Genomic DNA, 19,146 nt, shown 5'->3' with positions numbered 1-19,146 from the left:
CAAGCTTCTGGACCTGGAATTCCCTGCGTGTGGATGGTCTCAGCGTCTTTCTCCTGCTTCCCGCTCTGAGCAAGCCCCAGGGCAGCGAGCATTTGCAGAGCCTTCCTGCCCATGTTCCCCAGGCCACCATCTACTCAGCTGCTCCAGCCAGAAACCTCAGACCCTACAACTCCATCTGCCCTCCCACCCCGTGCCCACTCCCAGACGGATCCGGCATCCTCCACCCTTTTGCCTTCTCCACATGCCCAGGGTGCCTGCAAGAGGCAGTGTTCCCTGCCCCCGCCACGTTCTGTCTCTACAAAACAGCTAGGGCGATGCTTTACAGAAATTCCTATTTTTCTCCTCCTTAAAGCCCTCTAAAATCCCAACGTATATTTAGAATAAAATCCCAACTCCTCACCATGGCCAGTCCCTGCCCCGTCAGGCCCTGTCCCCTTTTCTGAGCACCCCATCCTTTCTGTGTCTCTTTTAATCATTAATCATGAAGGCTCTTTCCTGCCCCAGGACCTTTGCACATGTGACCGGTGCTCTGTCTGTATCATTTCCCCCCACTCTATTAGCAGGGCTCATTCCTTATCCTTCAGTCGTCCGCATAAATGTCACCCCTCAGCTGTGGCTGATCAAACGACCTCAGCTGGGCTCCCTGGCCCTCGAGTTTTCTACCATGTGGCTCCTGTCTTTCTAGCAGATTCGGTCAGTACCTCTCCAGTGAGAGTGGAAGGGCCATGAGGGCAGGGCAGACTGTTCCTGTTCACCACTGTGTCCCAGCCTGCACAGAGCCTGGCACAGAGCAGCGCCTGGTCATGACCTGTAGAATGATGAGTGTGGCTGAAGCCCACCTTTTCAGCGGGTGGGGTGAGGGCAGCGCTGTGTCCACACTCTGTGTTTGTGGCCCCTTTCCCAACACAGAGACAGTTCTCACCGCCTCACCTCCCAAATCCAGCACTGTTTCCTCTCTCAGCCCCAGTTCCTCTTTTATAATTATTTCCAAAACGTCATGCAAAGTGGTCGTCAGGCAGAGGCTGAAACACATGGGTCCCATGGAAGCAGTGTCCCCACTTTCTCTCCATGTGTCTCTGTGTGTGTGTGTATCTGCGTGTGCGCCTGTGTGTGTGTGCCTGCGTGCCTCTGTGTGTGTGCGTGCACGTGCCTACCACTCTCAGCTGCTAGCTCGAAGTGAGTGTGCCCTGTTTGCATGATCAGACCAGAGCTTCTTGCGCTAACCCTTATATGAGGCCTGGGCTAGAACGCTGGGCCCCCAGAGGAGGCTGGCCTGAGCGTGGTGGGTGGACATGAACCTGCGGTGTGAGCCCCGGACCGTCCGATGACCTTCCTGGCCCCACGGCTGCCCCTGGCCCATGCTGGCCTTCCTTGACCTGCCGTGGAAGCTCTTCCCCTCCCTCCAGACTCAGATGGGAAGCCATTTCCAGCCAGGAAGAGGGGACAGGGGAGTCTCTGTGGTCAGTCTGGCTCTTCTGGGTGTGTGGGGCTTGTCAGCACTTGGACAGGGGTCCAGGCAACTGGGGTGAACTCACAGGAGCTGAGAGTCTCGGGGCGGTGGCCAGAACTAGAAATCAGGGCAGAGGAGGACAGGATCACGCGGAAGCTGGGTCAGAGCCAGGGCGGGTCCCACAGGGATGCTTGTGGAGAAGGAGTGGAGGGGAAAGTCAGGTTTCCGATGCGTGGTGTCCGGGCTAAAAGGCAGAGAGCACAGAGGACTCAGATGGAAGATTCTGGAACAGAGTGCAGGGAGTCAAGGGTCTGGGTCCCGGTATCCCTTGCCTGGGCAGCAGGTCTCGAGCAGGGATGGCCCTGGAGGTTCCAGCCTGCGCCTGGGCAGAGATGACATTCTGCCGGTCACTACATACCTGGGAAGTTTAGTGAAAGAAAAACACGGATCTTGCCCTGGAACGTGACACCTCTTTGGGGCTTTGTGTCAGCAAAGTCTCCGTCTGCACATTGCCTGTGGGTAAGCATGCAAAGGGGACTGGTGATTTTTTGTTTCTTTCTTGTTGCTGATCTCGAGGTATCAGCACTGTGGGTTTATCGGGGACCCTGGGCCCTCCCACTCCTGTTAGCTCCCCCACTGCAGGCCGATAGCTGACCGGATATCTGACCGCTGCTGCCGGCTGCCGCCTGCCCCCTCCTTATCTGACCTGTTGTCCAGAACACGAGGCCCAGGGGTTGCGGGTGTGTCCCCCGTCCCTGTCGCCAGGGCCGGAAGGCTGAACTTTGCCCTGTCATGAGCACCAGGGAAGCCATCCATGGAGATGAAGCTGCTGGTGGTTCCTTTTGCAAAACGATCAATAAACCTCTAATTTGTCCTGAGATTTGGATTTTCATTCTTCTCGGGTTTTTCAAGGAGTCAGAGCTGTAATTCGGTTTCTTACAGAGACGACCACAGAAAATGCGTTCACGCTTTCTCTCCTGTTCCTTCTTCTGTAAAAACAATCACAAGGTCCCCACCTATTTCCAGAGAGTTCCTGAACACCGTGAGAATAGGGTGATGTTTGGGGAAGTGTTCTGGTTTCCAGGGCGATGTCTGGGAGGGGAGAGGCTGTGAAATGTGCCTGGAGCTGGGGGTGGGGGTTGTGGGGGTGTGGCGGGGGGCTGTAGGAAGGACCACACTGCAGGAGGAAGCAGCCACACCTGATAAGGGGCTCTGTTGCGTTTCTCCTGATGCCACAACGTGCGTCTCTTGGGTCCGCACAGCCATCGGCACTGCAGCTTCCCCTCGCCCTGCATGACGGGGCCCCAGGGGACTCAGGAGACCTGGGGGCGGGCACCAGGCCGGCAGAAGCCCCCTGCCCTGCCCCAGGACCTCGCATGCTAGGGATGCTCCTCTAGGGGGTTCGTGGGGTCTACGAGATGAAGCCACGTCGTGTTCCTGAGTGGAGAGGGCCCAGGAATGCTGATTTGGGGTCCAACCATTTTGAAGTGGTTTGAATTCAAAGGAATGCATTTCCAAAAACGTGACAGGCATTCTTGTTCTAAAAATAAACACGAGGAAACCAAGTAGCTCGGGACCACCCGGTAGACAAGCTCAGCTGACAGTAGACACTCGGTTCACTTCCTGATTGGTGCCTCCAATTCTGGGACTGGGGGACGTTACTTAGAAGATTCTACCAAGTAAACTTATTCATCACAAGCCAAAAACAACCGTGTGGCCCCTTTACCATCACACGTGTCGGGTGTAATGCGACTAGCTGTGTGCTTGGCCGCCTCTGCCGGTCACCTGCCTCTTGGAGGTGACGTCCCTCAGGTTCCACTCCCCGCTCCCCAGCGGTTGGGGTCACTGATAACCTGGATCTTGGGTGCTTAGTTGGGAATCTTGAGACCTTGGTGTAGCATCTCGCTGCTTTGGTCAAAACTTCTAATTTAATCTTTTCACACCTGAACCATACACAATACCTAGGAGTTAAAGGAAGGTTTGGAAAGGTCCTTGAATCGGGGGATTTGGGGGCAAGCGCTGCTTCCACCACGGAGAGTCTGAGCTGGTCCCATCCCATGTCTCCTCGTGTGTCAAATGTCAGGCTGGAGGAAGTCATTTCCGAGACGGGTTCAGCTGCAAAATGATCTTGGCATCTGTGATCTCGCGCTAACAAGTAGGCTGGTAAGACGTGGAGGACCTGTCCGCCGGAAAGGAGCGCATGGTATCATGGGAAGCGACTACCCTCCACCTCTCTGAAAGCAAGGAGGTCTCCGGGGTTAGGGGAGGGTCTGACCATGCATTCAGTCTTGCAGGGGAAGCCAAATGATACTTCGGGAGGTACTTACAAGGTGGTTAATTACCTGCGGTTTTTTTTTTTTTTTTTAGGCAAACATTTATTGAAGACTGTTGCGTGTGAAATAAGACTTCAGTTCAAGACCGTGAAACTCACAGACGCTGGGGCTGGCTCTTGCGGGTGAGCACGTGGTCCCTCTGAGCCCAGAGCCCTGGCCAGTGAGAATCCTGCTGTGTGTCATGTCAGCGGCTCAGGAGAGCCCAGCAACTCACACGTTCACCACCACCAGTGGGCGTTCGGTGGACGGTGCTCTCCCCAGGCCCCGCTCCTCACTTTCTCCAGTGGCTCTCTGTCCTGGGCTCCTGCGGCTACCACCTCACGTCTGCTGTGCACTTTCTGTCTTCAGATGGGAAGACAGTGCACCTTATGGGTCGGGGAGCTGGACTCTCTCTAAATCGAGTTTTGCACGCTGCTTTGGCCTGCCCCTTATGGGTAGATATTATCGTTGGCTCTTAGGGGACCATTTGTTTTCCTTTTTTGTTTTTGTTTTCGTTTTTGTTTTGCGCTACGCAGGCCTCTCACTGCTGTGGCCTCTCCCGTTGCAGAGCACAGGCTCCGGACGCGCAGGCCCAGCGGCCATGGCTCACGGGCCCAGCCGCTCCGTTGCACGTGGGATCTTCCCGGACCGGGGCATGAACCCGCGTCCCCTGCATCGGCAGGCGGACTCCCAACCACTGCGCCACCAGGGAAGCCCTGTTTTCCTTTTTAAATTTCAAGTTTCAAGGGAATGTTTTGCCCCCTTAATTGGCTCTGTGGTTGGAAAAGAGGTTCCTTACACTTCCCTTCAAATTTTGAATCCACTCATCTATAAACTTTTATATAGCAATTTCGTCTGAGTTGTAGAATAGAGTTGAAGATAGACACCACATTCAGATGTAGGGAATCTCTAGATTTTGAGCTTTGGATGTGGCATAAAGGCAACTCACAGATTCCATTCGGTCGGACTGCACGCTTGCCCCAACAACATTCCCTTCCTCAGCATCTCTTCAGCCCTGCGGCTGAAGCATTGCGCTGTTGGACTCACTTAGCAGGGGAAGACTTCTCCGTTGTTAAGGGCTGGGTTTCAGAACGCCTTGCATGTCTGCATTCCACACGGGCAGAGGGATCTCCGCAGAACTTGTCAGTCATGACAGTGATTGAAAAAGAGGAATGTTTTCTCTTGGATTTGAGCCAAGACACAGGAATCCAGCCGTGCCAACTGCATTCATAGACCATCTTCTGTGGGACGGGTCCCCTCCCCCCTGACCATGTACTCCCCAATCTCTGCATTCACTTAGAATCCTGGAACGCCAGCTGAAAGGGACCTCAGAAACATCTAGTCCTATAGCCTGTGTTTCCAGATGAGGAAGATGAGGCCCGGGAAAGGCAGAAAGGGCACAGCAGGCAGTGAAACCCTGCACTGGGGTGGGTTTCTGTTTTTGACATTGCCCTGGTTCCCACAACTTGTGGAATTATTATTTGCCATTTATAGGTAAACCATAGCAACAAAAATGTCAGGGAGCTGGAGTGACTTGCCCAAGTTGAAAGGTAGATATTTTTGGCGTAGGATTCAAAGGAGGTCCCTCCAGTGCATGCACGTATTCAATCACTCATTCATTCATTCATTCATTCAGGCATTCCCTGAGCTCCTTCTCAGGGACAGTGAAACAGACTGTGAGGAAACCTGGGAAATCCCTTCTCTCGAGGACACAGACGGCTGGCCGCTCTTCTGTTCTGAACCCCCCTCAATGTCAAGCTTTCCTGCAGTTGTGAGCTACACTTGTGTTTTTCTTTCTTGCTTTACACAGTCATCTTCTCTGAGGAACCAGCTCTCAGCCCAGCACAGAATGATGCGCAAAGCCCCATCTTCGTGTACGTTTACCTGATGCTGGGGGGACCCCCAGCATGTTGAACCTGAACTTGTTGGTGCCTCACTTTTCACACACAGAAAGCATCTGGCCCAGAGTGGAGCACTTAGCAGCACTCTCCTTGTTCCCATCTCCCCATCTCTGGTCCTGTGCTCACCAGGGACAATGGCATCGCCACGCACCTGCCTCCCTCACCTGGGGTCGGGCTCTGCATCCATCTTCCTTGGCCTCTACTGTTGATCCCATTGATGCCAGCTCAGAAACGTCCCCTGCCCCAGCCTGTGGTCCCCACTCCTGGGACCACTGCCCGGTCCTTGCCTCAGGGCTTCTTGGTGGCGAGTGGACCCATCAGCCCTGTGTGGGGAGGAAGATCCAGCCCACCTGGACACCTAAGGGATGTCACCAGCCAGGTGAGGCCACAAGGCAGAGAGGACCTTTCTTCCTGCGCTCATCCTGGCCTTGTAAAAAAAGAAGCGTTTCCTCTTTTATTGTATTTATTCACAGGGGAGGTCTGAAGACTTGAACTTTTCCCTCCTCCATCCCCACAGCCTGCCCTTCCGAGCCTTGGCATGTCCCTGCTTGAATCAGGTGGACACGGGGCTTCTGCAGCAGCCTCCTGAGTGAGCCGTGGGCCCAGATGACCCACTGGGCTGGAGATGGGGAGTCTTCGCTGGAAGGTGAGCAGTGATGACTGTGGCCAGACCATCGCTGGACGGCCTCTGCCCCGCACGCTGGACGGTCCCTCCAGCGGCCTGAATCCCACCGCTGGGCAGGCGGCGGAGGGACTGGAGGCATAGGAGATGCTGGATAACAATCTCCTGAAGGTGTCAAGCTGCCAGGCAGGGAAGAGGTTGAGAGGGAAACTTGCTGGACAGGAAGGCAGGGCTGTGGGAGAGGTAGACGCTGTCCCCTCGCATGGACCGGCTGTCCCGTCGGGGTTCCGAGGGTGGCGTTCGGGTGGGCCTGCCGCACGGGTGAACCGGGATGGGCAGTTACTTCTTGCCTATGGGAACCTTTGATTCCCCTCCCCCCCCCCCCGCCATCTCTGCCAGGACACCTGACATTCCGGGGTCTGGAGCAGCAGGTGGTTCAGTGCCCCCAGGGTGCACCCACCACCAGCCCGGTGCTGCCCCAGGGCCCCTCCGGTGAGGTTTTTAGGTCAAGGAAGGCAGTTAATTTGGAAAAAAGCTGAGAAAAGAAGATCTCATCCTCTTGACGTGAGATTCATGATCAAGGTAAGGAAAGAGAAAAGGGACGCTCCTAAGAGCGAAAAGCATCTTGGGGGAGCATCTCTTTGGGAGGCCCCTGAGGGATCCAGTTCCCCTGCACAGGAGCCCCGCAAAGTGCCTGGAGTCCAGAGGGCTCTGAAGACCCGGAACTGCAGGGGCCGCTGAGAGGCCTGGGGAGCAGGAGTCTGCTCCCTGCCGCTCCGCAGCCTCTGACCCCAGCCTTCCTCTGAGTCTCCTCCACCCGGACGTCCGGGCACCGTCCCGCTGCCCCTCAGGCGGAGCAGAGAGCCTGCTGGTACCCAGACCCCACCCACCATTGCAGTCAGATCTGGGCACTTAATTCTATGCATCGTTCACCTGGGCAAACAGCACGGCCAGTGTGAGGAAAGCATGAGGTGGAGGTGTGGTTACACCTTGCAGAGCTTGGGTACAAGTGGGTCGGTGTCCTCCCTCCCCCAGCCCCTCCCCACGCCCGGCCCCTGTGCCGCGTGGCTCCAGTTCCATGGCCTTGATGCCTCTTCTCAACCTCTAAACCAGGGATCCTCCAACTATGGCCCTCAGGCCAAATCTTGCCCTGGCCTCTTTTGGTTAATAAAGTTTTATTGGGTCACAGCCATGTCCGTTGTGCACGCTTGTGCATCATCTCTACGTCTGCTTCTATGCCACACAGCAGAGTTGAGTAGTTGCGACAGAGACGGATGCCCACAAAGCCTAAAATATGTACCATGTGGCCCTTCACAGAGGAAGTTTGCTGATCCCTGCTCTATACCCATAGCATCTGGGATGCCTCCAGATTTGCCATCTTGGTTTTTCTTTCTTCCTTTCTTCCTTCCTTCCTTCCTTCTTCTCTCTTGGAGGGTGATCTCTTTAACATTATGACACTTTTTTTCTTTTTTTTTTACCATGTTAATTGCCCCCAAATCTAAACTCTAGTCTTTCTCTCAAAGCCCAGACTTACCTTTACAAGAACTCACTGACTACATTCAACATGTCTAAACTCAAACCCTTTGTCATTTTCCCTGTATCTCCTCGTCTGGATTACCCTAGTTTGGACAACAGCAGATCCCGTTCCCAGAGCTCAAACACTGTAGTCAGTCACCTTTGCTGAGTCCCTTATACTCTCCTGCTTTTTCTGTCTAATCTGATAAAGTCCTTGTCACTGTCCATTCCTGCAGGAGAGGAGATATGTCCTCCTCACGGGGTTGGGAAGTGGAGAGAGAATGGTTTAATGCTTGTAAAATACTCAGCGCTAGGTGGGCACAGAGAAAGGACTCTTATCCATCTGGATGGATGGATGGATGGATGGATGGATGGGTGGGTGGATGGGACATGTACACCAGCTACATGAGGTTTGCTATGGGTGGGGATGTCATGAGAACTCTGCTTTGGGAACTCATTGTGGCAGCAGAGTATACAATAGTGCAGAGAGAGATAGGAGGTTGGCAGGAGGATTGGAAAAGTATTTCCGTATCCCAGATTAATAACAACCTATCTACTAACCCAGAATGGCAAACGTGTGGATGGAAACAAGAAAAATGAGCCAGGAAGATATCTGGAGCCACGGGCAGTGACCAATGCTTTATCAGGCAGAGCAGAAAAACAAAGCAGGGAGTGAATGAGCGACTCAGCAAAGGTGCCCCCAGGGTTTCAGCTCTGGAACTGGAGCTGCCATTCACCGGAAGAGGGTAATCCAGAAGAGAAGTAGGTTTGGGGAAAATGATAGCGTTTGAGTTCAGGCATGCCGAGTTTAGTAAACACATTCTTATAAGAGTATCACATGTTCTACAAAGTGATTTAAGGCAGTTTACAAAACTACAGGCCGTGCAAGCAAAGGAGGTTAGGAAACTGGGCTACTGGGAAACAAGACGAAACTTGTGAGGTTTCTGGAAGTCAGCCTAGGAGCCTCTCCTAGCTTTTCAACAGTCAGAACAAAGGGGAGACCCATCCACCCCACGGGGCTTGCAGGGGCGGGAAGGAATGGGTTCATGCTTGGAGCAGCCCTGGGAGGGCAGAGAAGGCCCAGAAATGCTCACTCTTCCTTTACTATTAAATTCTCTTTATTTATTTATTATTATTATTTTGCGGTACGCGGGCCTCTCACTGCTGTGGCCTCTCCTGTTGTGGAGCACAGGCTCCGGACGCGCAGGCTCAGCGGTCATGGCTCACGGGCCCAGCCGCTCCGCGGCATGTGGGATCCTCCCGGACCGGGGCACGAACCCGTGTCCCCTGCATTGGCAGGCGGACTTTCAACCACTGCGCCACCAGGGAAGCCCTATTTATTTTATTTATACATGCATTATCCACCTGATAGAGGGTTAAGCTTCTTGAGGGGAGGGGCTGTGTCTCATTGCCAGTCTCTCTCTCTCTCTCTCTCTCTCTGTGTTTCCTCCCCCTCCCCCCACCAGGTCTAGCACACACTGTCACACTCCACTGAATGGAGTAGTTGAGGCTGGAGGATAATTGAAGAAATGACCTGTAACCTCTTAGGTTGGATCCTTCCTGCACATCTGCTTCTGGCACGAAAGGGAAGTCCCTGATGTGTTGAGAACCCAGCAACAGGCTCCGGGGCTAGTCCCCCACCCCCCATTCATCTCCACCACGCCCCCTCCCCAGTGCACATGTGCAAACCTCGGCACATTGCTGGAAACAGAAATGAATGGGTGTTCTGGGGGCAGAGCGAAGATTTATAAAGTCTGTTGAAGGTTTTATGTAGTGTGCAATAATTTCTCATTTTATTTACTTGGGCTTTTCCTTAGCAGTGAGCACCCAAAGCCATGCTTAATTTAATAATGTATTTGCTTATCATATGCTGTGAATTCCAATCCTAAAATCTAGAATTGGTACTGGAAGTTGGCAGAGGTAAACACATCCTGTGTCATCCCTTCAGAACCGGCAGTTCTGGACGTCAAATAGTGGATGTGACATGAATTTTTAAATTATTACTCTTGCTATCCGTGTGGGCATTTTATAATTGAAGATTAGTAAAATTTTTATTTAAAACGATTTTTAGATCTTTATACGTGCATCTAGTTCTATTTTTAGGTTACTTGAAGATTGATTTTTGAATAGTAAGTACCTGCAATAATTACTTATACTTTTCCAAAATTTTTTGAGAGGGGCACGACTTTTCTGGGGATTCAGGGGAACTGTATTTAACCAGGTTTCTGTTTGTAGATGGAAAGATTCATCTGCCACCCCAGGAATGAGGCCTGGGTGTTATTACTTGCTCTGCAATGTCCAATTTGGCCTTTGATCTTTGGGGCCACTGTTAATTTTATGGTTTACACAATTCAAAGTGTCAGACAACTGTGCAGTGCTTGCTCAGGAAAGAAAGCCAGAGCAGAACTGCCTCTGCTGCCCAGCTGCCCTCCTTAACAAGCCTCTCTAGGGATACAAATATTTGCACAGCAAATTGCACAGCAAATTCTAAGGCTATGTAAGCAACTGCAATTCTCCTTTGGGGTGCCCGAGACACTCAGGCATCCTGGCTACCTGCCTGGAAAAAAAGTAGAGGTGGACGGTCCATCCTCTTTGACTGGCCTTGAGGTGCTCTGTACACACCAGAACAAAAGGACAAAAATATTCTGCTCTCTGTGAGAAGCACGTAGATCAGTGTTCTTCCCGGGATAATTGGTAGAAGATCTCTAGGGTGATTTGTTGCAGATATATTCCTTGTGTTGTGTGTGTGTGTTAAATGTACCGCTTCTGCTTTAACCCAAGTTTATTGTGTGTTTAATCTTAAGGATGGGTCCCTGGAGTCGCAACATCCAGGAGGGCACCCACAAGTCCACTAAGGGTTGCTGTTATCATTGTCCTTGTTATTATCATTAAAAAATCTTCTTTGTACATTCTCTTCCATTATAGGTTTTTACAAAGTCCCTGTCTCTTGTGCAGTGTCACGGCGTGGCTGTGACCTTCCCCAGCAACAGACAGTGGATTCCCCACCCAGTCTAGGCTGCCCTGCCCTTCAATTTGAAAACGATTCTCGCACAGAAGTGGACTGATTGTGCTACCCCTTGTCTCTGGTGGTGGTGGTGCCCCACTGGCTTGTGTCCGGATCATTACGGCAAACTGGCTACTCTGGGCGGGCCCAGGGATGGACTGAGGAGCCTGACAGGAGTCCTGCAGACAAATAGAGGGCAGCCTCCATCTGGGCTGTACTTGGACATCTGTCCTCGGGGCAACTCCTGCTGGGAGATCGGTGTGTGATTTGGATAGAAAAACACGGGAGTTGTCAGCAGCGTATAAATTTCCATGCCTTTGATGGGATCATGAATGATTTTGTGGCTGAAGTCTCATGATCTGTGCTGCAAGACAGGCACTGTGCAGCCAGCAGGCTATGGACCATGGAATTTTAAAGTCCCGGGGGAAGGGCATCTTTTTAATTTAATTTTATCTTATTTTAAATTTTATTGAAATATTGTTGATTTACAATGTTGTGTTAGTTTCAGGTATACAACGAAGTGATTCAGTTATATATATATGTGTGTATATATATATAGACACACACACACACGTATATATATTCTTTTTTAGATTCTTTTGCATTATAGGTTATTACAAGATATTGAGTATAGTTCCCTGTGCTATGCAGTAGGTCCTTGTTGGTTGTCTATTTTATATATGGTGGTGTGTATCTGTTCATCCCATACTCCTAATTTATCTCTCCCCCTCCCCCTTCCCCTTTGGTAACTGTAAGTTTGTTTTCTATGTCTGTGAGTCTATTTCTGTCTTGTAGATAAGTTCATCTGCACCATTTTATTTAGATTCCACATATAAGCAATACGGGAAGGGCACCTTTTAAAGCCACAGAGCTGGGGACCACGTGTACTTTTCAGGCCAACAGGTGTTCCGGTTGCTGGAATGTAAGTCACGAGTGCTTCGGTTCAAGTTCCAGGCACAGAGGAACTTGGAAAGCTCTAGGGAGGGACTTGGTTGACTGAGGTGAGAGGTAGGCTGGAGCCTCAGAGTGCAGAGGAGGGGAGGGCATGCAAGGACAGAGTAAAAAGGCAGGCATCAAGGCCCGGGACCCTCTCCAGGGGATTGTCACAGTGCTGGGCTCATGCAGGGATGGGTGGTCCACGGTAGAGCATCTATTGAGAACTTCAAGGCCAGAAGAGATTCAGACACACACTCAGGCTACAGGGACCCAGGCTCCAGGAAGACAGAACCACTGGTAACTGAGACTGTGGCCCAGGCCATAGACTTGAACTCTAGGGCTAGTTCCCTGTTCTCTTGCTTAATAGCAAGGGGTTTGGCTGTTCTTTGGATCTACTTTAATAACCTAGACGACAAGTCATCTTCCTCTGGAACTCCACGAATGATCCAAACCGTCCCATGCTGTTTCTGTTCGGACATCCATCTTTGGAGCATGGATCATAGAATACGCCTTGAGTTATCTGGCTTTTTTAAGCACTTATTGGCTTTTCGGCTAATATCAGATATGCATTTCTTACTTGAAGCTGAAAGGAGCCTGGCTTTATATGGACATTTTTAACTGACATTTCACTGGACACCTTCAGGTGTCAAAATGAAACAGAATTAACCTTTCTGTCCTATTCACACATTATAATTACTACCACATTCCAATATTTATGTACACTGCTGGGTTACCATTTCCAGAAGGTCTGAATCCGAAGAAGAAAATCCATTTTGCCTCAGGTCTGTCAACTGGCCAGTAGTTTCCTATTATGCATCGAAATGACATGTACCATTATTAAAGCAAACCTGACCTTTTAAAGGAAGGCCCAATCAAATGTCATACCCAGTGTTCCAACACGGCCTTGTAAAAACGCATTCTCACAGTGAAAGCAATCTTGGGAGAAGCCATTTCTCAAGGAAAGCCAACTCAGGATCCCGTGAAACCTTGATGGGTTTTAGTTTCCTCTATCAGATTACACCCTGGGTTTCCGAGGGGATTACAGATTACAAACCAAAGGGAAGGCCTTTCCTTAGTTGGAAGAAAAACAAATAAAATATGCAAGATGTTTATATTTCCAACAGCTCAAGTATGTATACACATACACACATCCCCACACACCCCCAAGGATGTAAAGTTTTAATGAGTGCCTGCAGCCCTCTCTGTTTTCTGTGCACCGGTCTTCAGCATAAAAATCCAGCTGCATCGGGAGCAGTTCGGCAGTGCAGGAGCACAAAAGCCCCTGAAGTCTCTCTGCTTCCTGGAAGCCTGTCCCAGCTCCCTGGGAGTGACCGGGACCTCTTTCCACACCTGGCCACCCACCCTGCTTCAGGGTCCTCTTCCTCACTTACCTACCCCAGAAATGCACGTACCTCCCGGTGGTTATACCACGTGCATGCAGGTTTGTCTAGGAAAACAGAAGAAGGAGATGCTTTCCAAAGCAGTGGCCTCAACAGTCCTCAAAAGACAATGACCCTAATGGACATTTGCATTACACGCCCAGCTTTGCAGAGCGAGCTCGGGTCCACTGTTGTCTTCCAGCCCTTACTGCAGTCTGAGCTCTTAAGGATAATGAGACTAGTCCTCAGAGTTGGATACAAGGGGAAATGCGACCTCAACCTGTGGACCCCGGCAGATGAGAACCAAGGACCTGTTTCCTAATGGATTTGAGAGCTGCCGCTCATCTACCCCCAGCCCACCGTCTTCCTCAGGGATTCTGGACCACGTGACACTACTGCCCCCACCCCCATCTTCTGTAGGGCTGACCCTCCTTCCCGCCCCGCACCTCTCTGGTTATTCTGTTCTGCTGATGCCCTGGTTAATGTGAACCTATTTCCTGATTCCCCAGTCAAAGCTGATCTCACCAAGATGCGGGCTGCCATCTACACCCCCCTCCCTCCCTGCCCAACCAGCCCCTCCCAGCAGAACTCCCCTGCTCTGCACCACCCCACCCCGCGTACTCAATTTTGAGTCACAAGGACATCGATGATTTGAATGTACTTATATATTAGGTACCCATCTCCCCACGCTAGACTGTGAACATCTTGAGGGCATATAATTTTCTAATATTTTGTATCTTGCCTAGAGAGCGTGTGATTATAATATTTGCTTGATCTTTATTGGTTGAATAAATGGAGGCGGGTGTCAGGCGTGCGTGAATGTATGAATCTTGTTCCCAACTCTTAAAAACGTGGGGCAATTTCCATCTCATCAGTTGCAGGCGTAACAACACTCGGACTGGAAGATTCTTCTGACGATGAAATGAAATCACAGGGCATGATCTTGCATATTAAGTGCTCAGAAAACATCAATTCCTTCTCCCTGCTTTCTTCAGCATCACGGTGTCTTTATACACAGTGTTTCACTATCAACTGCAGGTGAGTGTGTATCTTACCTGCAGGAGACGTATTATGTCCTCTGTGTCTTGGTGTCTTCATCCTGCCCAGCAAGGACTTCAAGCATAATTTCAGGTGCATGCGGAAGCGGGTGGTTTTCCTGAGCCCGTTTCGCCTCTTTCCTCGAGGGCAGTGGGGGTGGGAGGAAGGTGCCACCTTGTCACTCCTGAGCCACATCTTCCAAGGTTCCACACCGGGACCTGGACCGTGACATGCCTCTGTCCAGCTGCCCAGGGTCTGAGTCTCATCTCCAGGTCTGACTCTCCCACTCCATGGGCTGGGCCGTGGCCATGACCGTGGCCAGGAGCCATGGAGGTGAGGTCCAGTAGATCATCGTCATCGCCCAGAGGCTGGCAGCTGAGGACTTGAACCTCCACAAGGGAGGAAAGCATGCAGAACACCCTGCATGTTGACCTGCCAGACACAGCATCGGTCTGTGGGAACGAGAGCCATGGCGTGCCTGGGAATGGGCTGGGATGCCATAGGGACCCGCCAGGTGCAGAAAAGCAGGTTAGAGGGAGCAGGTATGTCTTCAGCTGTGGTAAAGAATAATGTTTATATCCCAACTCAGTACACACACACACACACACACAGAGCGCACACACCTGAAACAAATGTCTTATGAAAAAGCATATAAGATGCATTCTGATATTTTCGATTCTTTTTTATTCCACTCCAGGCTAGTCAAGACTGTTTCAGGTTTTTAGATGTTGGCCCAGGGTCTCTCCATTGATTTCACATCAGTTTACATTAGTGGGTTGAGACCTTCATTTGCAAAACAATGTCTTGGGCAATTACCTCCAGGACCAGAGAGAGACTCCAGCCCGGCTTGGTGGGCGTGAAGTGAGGGTACACAGGTGGTTGGGCTCATGCCACAGTGGACACAGCGGGGCTGGGACTAGGCTGAGGCAAGGTAGGAGCCCAGTGGAAAGGCATAGCATTTAAGGGGGCACCCGCTCTCCATGCCTGCGGGGAGCTCTTTAAATTCTGTGCCCCAGGCACCTGACTCAGCTCACCTAGCCCAGCCCTGGTCCCTACGTAGCATTTCACAGGTGAGAACTCTGTCACTAAGGGGACAGAAACTGTCGCGGAGGCCACCGTGGCTGAGGTAGGATTCCAGCCCGGACCTGGCTGACCTGAGCCAGAGCCGCTTCCCAGGTGTGGTGGGTCCTCTTCCTAGCCCTGTGGGGAAGGTGCAGGCCCAGCCACATCAACGGGACAGTCGGCCTGTGTGGAGACTCGACTTACGTGCAACCGAATGGGACGGCGTCCGAACAACGCAGTGGTGTGAAGTCGAGAATCCTGGGGAACGTACTAAGTTTCTGAGCACGGGAAACCACACAGCCTATTCCACAGGCTTCGGCTGGGCTGGCTTAACCCTTCCTGCTTATTGCTGGGTCCTTTCCCAGCCACCAGGACCTGGGGCAGGTGTGCAGAGGAGGAGAGCATCTGTGGGAGGGATGCAGCCAGTGCCCACAGAGGAAGCTTGCCAGTGACACGGCACCTGCACCCCAGGCTCAGCTGTTTCCCAGTTTAGCATGTCTCAGAGGAGAAGCCGCAGGTGGCATGGGAGGACCACTGAGCCTGCACACCCCCGTGGGTATTTCTCTGTCAGGTACCCCTCTCTCCCCAGATCTCCCCTCCTGTCTCAGTCCCTCCTCCTTCACTGGCTCCTTTTATCCTGCTGCAGATGGGCCAGATTCCATCTCAGTGAAGCTTCCCTTCCCGCCTGTCAACGATTCCCCACCAGCTGGGATGATGTGGTCCTTCTTGAGTCAAAATGGAGCCTGTCTGCCTAGGCTGGATTGTGGCCAGTTGTGGCTAAAAGAGCCTGAACTTGCATCTGCCCCATGGGCTGCTGGACTTTGATGAGCTCCCATAGGAATCATGACGTAATCATGAAGTCAAGACACAGTTCTCATCCAGTCCATCATCCCCTCTGTGCAAGGACCGGGGGCTCTAAGACACATGGACACCTTCCACAATTCCCAGCCTAGCCTGGTGTTACAGGGAAAGCAGGCTTGCAACAAATATTTGTTGAATTGATAAAGAGCCCACATAAAGACCAGCCCCTTAAGAAAGTCCAGGCAGTAACTGAGAACGTTGGTACAGGGGAGTCTGCAGACAAGCCAACTGTAAGCTTCAGGTCAAGAGGAGAGGGTCTGTTTGCTTCTGCTTAGCCGTCGAGTTTCAGAGAGGACAGAGCCTTGATTCAACTCCTGGTTAATTGCTGAAACGTTGGTTTCCTCATCTGTGAGATGGGGACAATACGGCATTGGCCTCCGAGGTGAGTTTTGAGCGTTTAATGAGGCGGTGAGTGCAAGAGCCATCGTAACGGTGAATGTCGGCAGCTAGTCCTGAAACTTGGGCTTGACCGTGCCCTTGGCAGAAGGCAGGCATCCCCGCCACAGCCCTTTACAGGACCCAGGAGCAGAGCAGTCCAGGGTTCCCTGTGCGTGGCCTCCCCTTCCCTGGAGGTTGGCTCTTGGAGACCCCGCAGTGGGCTGTGGACCAGTTCCTTCTCTGCCCTGGCAGCCTATTCTGAAGTCTGCCAGTGGCTGGCGCTGGACTTTCACAGCCTGGAGGTCCAGGCAGGGGTTCTAACACCAGAATTTTTAACCCTTTACAGTCCAAGGTAGTCTTCAAAGGCTGGGAAGATGTGCTTCTTCATATAATTTCTGTCCAGGGAGCCATAAGTGAAAATCAGACACATTTTCTCTTTCTGTCTTTTATTAAAGTTTATTTGATTTAGGTGTCCGTGGTCTCCCGCGCGGGACAGAGGGGCCGGCCGGAGCTGGAGCTTTCTCAGTACTAGACCTGGACTCCGACCCGACGCCAGAATACAGCCGCTTTGAATCGAAGATACGTGACTCGCGAGAACAAATGATGAACAGCAGTGTGAGCTCTGGGTCTGGGTCCCTGTGAACGAGTGAGAAGAGGTCCTTGTATGTCAGGGCCTTGTTTGATTATGACCGGACTCGGGACAGCTGCTTGCCGAGCTAAGGCCTCAGCCTCTCCTATGGTGACATTCTACATGTCATTAACACCTCTGATGATGACTGGTGGCAGGCGAGACTGGTGACCCCCCCCCATGGAGGAAGTGAGCAAACTGGTGTGATTCCCAGTAAGAAGGAGGGTGGAAAAGAAAGAAAGGGCTCCATTGAAAATCGTGAAGTTTCATGCCAGGACGGGCATGATTGAGTCTAACAGGTCGATCAAAACGAAACGTAAAAGGAGTTTCCGCCTCTCTCGAAAGATTCCATTTTACAAGAGCAAAGAAAACATGGCCCAGGAGAGCAGCGTACGGGAACAGGGAGTGACATCCAGCACCAGTGACGGCGAAAGAGGTTCCAAAGGACAGGAGGACGCTATTTTGTCATATGAGCCAGTGACATGGCAAGAAGTTCACTATGCAAGGCCCGTCATCATCCTGGGCCCAATGAAGGACAGAGTCGACGATGACCTGATTTCGGAGTTCCTGCGTAAATTTGGATCCTGTGTCCCACATGCTACCTGGCCTCGGCGTGATGATGAAGTGAATGGGCAAGACTACTGCTTTGTGGTCTCCCGAGAACAGATGGAGAAGGATATTCAGGACAAGCTCATCGAGGCAGGCCAATTCAGCGATAATCTCTATGGGACCAGCCTCCAGTCAGTGAAGGGAGCTGGGGGAGGGGCAAGCACTGCATGTTAGATGTTCCTGGCAATGCTATCAAGAGGCTGCAGCAGTCACAACTTTATCCCATGGCCACTTTCTTCAAGCCCAAGTCCATTGAAGCGCTTATGGAAATGAACTGACGGCAGACATATGAACAAGCAAATAAGATCTATGACAAAGCCATGAAACTGGAGCAGGAGTTTGGAGAATACTTCACAGCCATTGTACAGGGTGACTCACTGGAAGAGATTTATAACAAAATCGAACAAATCATTGAGGACCAGTCTGGGCAGTACATTGGGTCCCATCCCCTGAAAAACTCTGAAGAATCCCCTCCAACCATTCTATTGTGAACAGAAGAAATCAAGTCTCTCTTCCCTCCTCCCTCTTCATTCCTGTCCCCATGGGGAGAACAGATGACTACTGTTCTTGTCCCCTTTTTTAGATATGTCCAAAAAATTGAGTTTTCTAGTCCTGTTTTTTTAATTTTTGTTTTGTTTTAGTTTATTTTTGGGGATGACGCCATCTCACTCATCCTGTGACTGCGCCCATTCCTGCATGGACCTTGCCCAAGCACTAGCACAGGTGCAAATCCATCAGAGTCATTGTTTTCATAAAACCAAGCAGAAGCGAAGAGAAGAGAGGAGGACTGATGGAAAGACAGACGGGACAGCTGCGCGGCTTATGAAGCGAGCTCCGTGCACCCCGCGAGGAGAGGTTCCCAGGCTTTGCTACGATCTGTGCACTGCCTCGCGGCTTGGGACAGCGCGGTCATGGCAACAGAAAGTATCTTATTTATATATAGATATATATATATATGTAATGTATATAAAATATATAGAAATTATTATATATATATATTATACACTCTCATATATGTATATATATACTCACACGTGAGAGAATGGCTAACGGTGCTCCCACCGTATTAAATTGCCGATTGTTTTATGCCACCCGATGTGTCTGCATGAGAGGTTTCCTTTTTGTTCATTTTTAAACTGCTGTTAAACCCAAACCATGTTGTGCTATAAAAAACAATAATAAATTTATTTAGTAGAGTTGATTCACAATGTTGTGTTAGTTTCTACTGTACAGCGAAGTGATTCAGTTATACATATGTATATATTCTTCTTCAGATTCTCTTCCATTATGGTTTATCACAAGATATTGAATATAGTTCCCCGTGCTATGCAGTAGGACCTTGTTTTTCCGTTCTTTTATTTTTAAAGAGAATTTATATATTTAATTATTTATTTATTATTTATTTTTGGCTGTGTTGGGTCTTCATTGCTGCACAGTAGTTGTGGCTCACA

At 50.9% G+C, this 19,146-nt stretch overlaps 1 long non-coding RNA gene and 1 pseudogene across 3 annotated transcripts; both read left to right on the top strand.

Annotated features, from left to right (window-relative positions):
• Positions 1-1,149: 1,149 nt before the first annotated feature.
• LOC141279122 (uncharacterized) lies at positions 1,150-11,200 on the top strand. 3 transcript variants are annotated; one of them, XR_012332906.1, is made up of 4 exons: positions 1,150-1,969; positions 3,818-3,905; positions 4,331-6,042; positions 6,181-11,200. It is a non-coding gene; the product is annotated as an uncharacterized lncRNA (long non-coding RNA). The 3 variants fall into 3 exon arrangements; XR_012332907.1 differs by having other exon boundaries at positions 1,160-1,969; positions 5,573-6,042; XR_012332905.1 differs by having other exon boundaries at positions 3,818-6,042.
• Positions 11,201-11,487: 287 nt separating this feature from the next.
• On the top strand, positions 11,488-18,842 carry LOC101335870 (disks large homolog 3 pseudogene; annotated as a pseudogene).
• The last annotated feature ends 304 nt before the right edge of the window (positions 18,843-19,146 follow it).

This window comes from Tursiops truncatus, chromosome 7 (genome assembly GCF_011762595.2).
Source record: "Tursiops truncatus isolate mTurTru1 chromosome 7, mTurTru1.mat.Y, whole genome shotgun sequence".
Classification (NCBI taxonomy): Eukaryota; Metazoa; Chordata; class Mammalia; order Artiodactyla; family Delphinidae; genus Tursiops; species Tursiops truncatus.
The sequence above is the reverse complement of the archived record's forward strand: the minus strand, read 5'-3'. Positions and strand labels throughout refer to the sequence as shown.